We start from the raw sequence: 5,650 nt of genomic DNA on the forward strand, positions 1-5,650 counted from the left end.
GAGAGAGAGACACACACACACACAGATATGATCAGATTTGCACTTTGAAAACATTATGCTGGCTTCTGGGTGGAGAGTAGAGAAGGGCAGGAGCAGGAGAAGAAGTTGGGGACCAGTTCAGAGGTTGCAGAAGTTCAGGTGAGGCACTATGGCACCTCAGATGGAGGCACAGGTAGTGGAGACAGAGAAACACCGACGGGCACCATTTATGAAGTAAACAACAATAGGATTCAGGCATGGATTGTGTAGGGTAGGCATAGAGCGGTGAGGCAGCAGAAAGAGGTTAAGGACGACTCCCAGATTTCTGGCTGTGTGGTAAGTTGGGGGTGTTGTTCCCTAAAACAGGGAACAGTGGAGGAGAAGCAGGTTGGTGGTGAAGGCAACGAGGAGAATGAGAGTTTAATTATTTAGCAGGTATTTACTTGGTCAACACACATTTATCAAAGGCCTGCTTTGTGCCAGCCTCTGTCTATATAAAGACAGAAGTGGTTCCGGCACACAAGCTGCTCTGGATGGCAGGTCAGGCAGAAAAAAAGTCATTATAATCCAAATATCATGCAGGCCTCATAACCCTGTGGACTCAAACAAAGCCACATGAGCACTAATCGTCCCAAGTTCCTGTTGTTGCCCCTGCAAAGTTCCCTTCAAGTATTTCTGGGACATTTCTAGGGACTTTTCACACATGACTGTGTGACTAAGCAGTGGGGTCAAGTCATTGGGCACATCAGCCCTGCTCTGACCCCCTTTGTCCCTGCCCACTGCCCCTACCAAGGGTGCCTTCTGTGGGAACGCTAAGAACACCCCTGGACTAGAGTGAGGCAAGCAAGGAGATGGCCCTGAAAGTGGATGCCTCCTTAAGTGTTGCTGGCCCTGATGCTCTGAGGTGCTGGAGCAGGACTGGGTCTAACTGAAGGATTTAATTTCTCAAGTCATCTGAGCCCTGAAGCAGCACTGCTCATGGCAGAAGTTTGAGTTCTACTGGGGACATGTTGAGTTTGATGGGTCTCTGAGACATTGAAATGGGGATGTAACAGGGCTGCAATTGGCTACCTGGATTTGGAACTCAGAAGTTTGGGTTAGAGATCTACATTCCAGATCATGGAGGAGGGAGAACAGGCACGGAACCAAGCTCTGCTGAAGTGCCAACATTTAAATGCCCTGCCCCCACTCCACCTGGCATCTTCCCCCCAAATCCAACTTTCCTCATTTACGTTGGCAGTTGACCAGTCACTCCTTCCGGTGCATTCCTTCAGCTCTTTGTACGGTCCTCTGTGATAACACTTTTCACACTACTAACTCTTGATTTATATATTTGTTCCCTTCACTCTACAGTGAGCTCCTTGAGGGCATGAACTCTCTTACTCAGTGTTGACCCTCATGCCATTTTCATCTACCACATTGGCAAAGACTAAAACTATGGGCAGGGAATAAAGAAGATGTGGTACACGTACACAATGGAATGATACAAATGAACGTATTTACAAAACAGAAACAGACTCACAGACTTAGAGAACGAACTTATGGTTACCAGTTACTGGGGTGGGGGAGGGATAGACTGGGAGCTTGGGATTGACATGCACACACTGCTGCATTTAAAATAAAATGCCTTTCCGTGAAAAAATAAAATAAAATCAGGTTTAAAAAAAAACTATGGGAAGAGAGTACCCAGAATTGATTGAGGAGGTACGAGAAGAGGATGCTGCTTATCCTGCTGCTTGGCACAGTCTTTCTGTGTCATTGCTAGGAACTTATCCCATAGATATATTGATATTAATGCACAAAGATGGTGGGGCTCATTGCAGCATCATTTGCAATACTGAAAAGCTGGAATCAACCTATATTTCTATCAGAAGGGAACGGATTGAGAAGTACTTGGTGGAATAATATGCTACCGTGAAAAATGAAGTAGAGGGGACTTCTCTGGTGGCACAGTGGTTAAGGATCCCCCTGCCAATGCAGTGGACACGGGTTCGAGCCCTGGTCCAGGAAGATTCCACATGCCGTGGAGCAACTAAGCCCATGCGCCTCAACTACTGAGCCTGCGCTCTAGAGCCTGTGAGCCATAACTACTGAGCCCACGTGCCACAACTACTGAAGCCCGCGTGCCAAGAACCCAACGCATAAATAAATAAATTAAAAAATATATTTTCCATGTCTCTATTTGACTTATTGTTTTAATTTTTATTTAGTTTTGGCTGCGTTGGGTCTTCGTTGTTGCGCGGGGGCTTTCTCTAGTTGCAGTGAGCGGGGGCTACTCTTCGTTTCCGTGCGCGGGCTTCTCATTGCAGTGGCTTCTCTTGTTGCGGAGCACGGGCTCTAGAGCGCAGTGAGAGGCCCGCGTACCACAAAAAAAAAAAAAAAAAGATAGACTTACATATACAATAGATGCAATAAAAATGTCTGGAAGGCTACACAAGCAACCACCGAATAGTGTCTTTAGAGAAGGGCAGTCAAGTGAATGGGTCAGGATTTAACGGGAATTTTACTTTCCACTTTATGCCTTTTTTATAGTTAGATTTTTCTTAAAACTAGAAGCATGTATCTTTTATAATAAAATGTAATATTTGGTATTTATAATCTGCTGGACATTACTCTAATTACTTTATATAAATGCACTCTTTAAGCCCTCATAAGAGCCCTATGAAGTAGGTAGTAGTTTTTTGTTTGTTTATTTTCTGTTTCTGGCCGCAACATGCGGCATGCGGGATCTTAGTTCCCCGACCAGGGATCGAATCCGTGCACCCTGCAGTGGAAGTGCAGAGTCCTAACCACTGGACCACCAGGGAATTCCCAGGTAGTAGTTTAGCCCTATTTTATAGAAGAAGAAATGAAGCACAGAGATGTCAAATACTCAAAGCGTATATTTTTATAATAAAAAAAAATCTTAGAAAAAAAATTAAATATTCTCAGTCTTGCTTTCTCCTTCCACACCCTCCACATATTTGGCACTTCCTTCTGAGAAGAGAAACTACCCAGGGCTGGAGCCCTTCTTCTCTTGGAAACCGTCTGTGAAGCAGGGGAGGCGGACAGGGCTACAGATAGATCCTCCATTGGTGGGTCAAGCACAGGTCAAGCAGCTACAGGCAAAAAAAAAAAAAAAAAAAAAAATCCTCCAGCCCCTCAGTTAGGGACTCACATGAAAGTGAAAGTATGCAATAAGGTACTCAATAAAGTGTGTAGTAATAACAGTGGCCGCTATCACTTATCAAGCACCTACTAACTGTCAGTTCCTGTGCTGAGTGCTTTACAAGTACTATCACTTTTAATTCTATCAGCCCAAAGGTAGGATTGTTATGACCCCTTTTTTATCAAGCAGGAGAAAGCAGAGGCTGAGCAAATTTGAGTAATGTGCTCAATTATCCAGCAGGTAAGAGGAAGAGCCCGATCTGGACCTAACTCCATCTGAATCACAATGCTCTCAATTGCTCCTGCGTCCCACACCACAGTAACTCAATGAAGGGAGAAAATAGGGTAGAAGGAACTTCTCCCTCCCCCACCCCAAAACAAAGTCTAGCTATAGTCAGTGAAAACGAGACAGATTAGAGAACAGGCCTTTCAGATCCACAGCTAACATGAAACACCCAAAAATCTTCATTAGGCACTAAGTGGAATAATAATTATTATTATTCTGCTTATAAGTCCAGGAGGTTTACACTGGTATTTGTTAATGTTCACAACAATTCTGCAAGGTAGATGTCATTATCTCCACTTTATACAGGAGGGAACGAAGGCTCAGACAGGTTGTAGTTCTCCTAATGACACACAGTGAGGACAAGGCGTCGCTGGCTTATGAATTTGTCTGCCTCACTCCAAAATCAGTTTTTTCACAAGGCCATGCTGTTAATACCTTCAGGTGAACCTGAGGCAGCATATCATGGTCAACACGAAATGAAATCCAGACCTCTAGGCTTTCAGGACAGGAATTACTCTTCCCTGACTCCAGGGAAGGCCCCCCTCCCCCAAACAGAAGGCTGTTGCTTCGCCTACTTGGTAACTACACTGCAGCCTCACAACCCATCACCTCAGAGATTACCTTTTGTGTGTCTCACTAGGAAGAGCTCAAACTTCGCCTCAACCCCACCTTTAGACAAAGTACGTAAAGGTTTGGCAGCCTCCTGGAAAGAATGTTGAGTCTAGTCTAGAAACCCACAGATACCACTACCCAATGCCTTTTCAGACACTTCTTTATCAAAGTTTTATTAGCCTCAGCTCAAGGTACCTACATCTAGGCATCTCATTACAGAGCAAGGACACTTCAGCCATTTGTAACACCACCACCCAAGCAGGAGTTTCAAGGACAGCAGCAGAAATGTGTTGCAAGGGAGCTATAAACCCTCCTCATCCCCTTTCCCCTCCTCCAGCCATTTGCTCTCTCAACTCACCTATTTCTTCACAGTCCACAACTGGATTACTCCCATTTCTTAAACTATTTGTGACATTCTTATCTCTGCTCATTTATTCACACTTCGCTTCGCCTGGAACTCATTCTCTCCTGGCCGAAATCTATCTTCCATTTTGAACTCCAATCCCACCTAATTTATCTTTGGACACCTGTCACTTTACATTCTTCATTACAATTATTCAAAACCATTTTTCCCCCTCCTACTTGACTATAAACTACCTATGTGACCTCAAAGTAAAGTACTGCCCTAGACACTGGAGATAAATATGTATAACATATATGTGATAATTTACGGAGGGATTTGTGTTTAGTTCTCATTTCTGCTGGTGATTTGTCTCCCTACCCCCAAGAAGGTAGCCAGCCCCTAATGTTCCCTAGCTGAAGGCTTCTAAGTTTCAGATCTAAATATCAGCAGTTTCCAGGCACCAAGAAGACAATTTCCAGAAATGCTTTTGAAAAGTGTGGGCTTATTAGGGGAACTGATCCAGGAGAAGGGATGGGAGCGAGTGCTTTCAATGAGGGAAGCAAAAATCTGTGGAGGGAAGGAAAGGGTTAGAGAAGGTACCAGGTGTTTGAGAGTTTATGGGAAAGTAAAGACGTAGCTTTCATTTGCATATAGCACCCCAGGATGAGGAGAACGCTGTGGGAGACTGTCCACTATACCTTGGCCTTGAGAGCAGCGGTAAGGGTCTGTCTCTTTGAGCAAGTGTGGAATGATTTCATCGTGAAGGGCAGGAGGATTAGCACTCACATCCGTAGAAGGCGCCACCCTAATGATTACGCAGCTGGCCTCTACCCCATGTTTTTGTGGAAGAAACACGTCTGCAGAAAGCAGTACTATATGTAGAGAGCTAAAATGCTTCGCCCTTTAAGACGACTTCTCTGATCAACAACGGCTAACGTTTAAGAACCTACTATATTGGAAACCATGGGATACGTACTCCTTGGATTCCCTGCTTTGGTCTGGGGCCCTTTTCCGGGCTAGGTATCAGGTCTCCGATCTGAACCCTCCCTCTTAGTTTAACTCCTCCAATAGCCTTCAGTCTTTCCATTGACCCGTCCTTCCTCAATGTCCCCCTCTAAGCTTCCCTTCTCCACCCCTCAACTCTGAGTCAGACTCTCCTTTAGTCTTCCCTTCTCCACGCTAATCTCTCCCTCCTCTCTTTCTGCCCAAACAGCCCCAATTCTCTCTCCTTCCTCTCCCGCGTCCCCCAGGCGGGTCTTGTTTCATTTCCATACTTCTGTGAC

This window comes from Neophocaena asiaeorientalis, unplaced genomic scaffold, assembly GCF_003031525.2.
Source record: "Neophocaena asiaeorientalis asiaeorientalis breed wild unplaced genomic scaffold, Neophocaena_asiaeorientalis_V1.1 scaffold79, whole genome shotgun sequence".
Taxonomy (NCBI): Eukaryota; Metazoa; Chordata; class Mammalia; order Artiodactyla; family Phocoenidae; genus Neophocaena; species Neophocaena asiaeorientalis.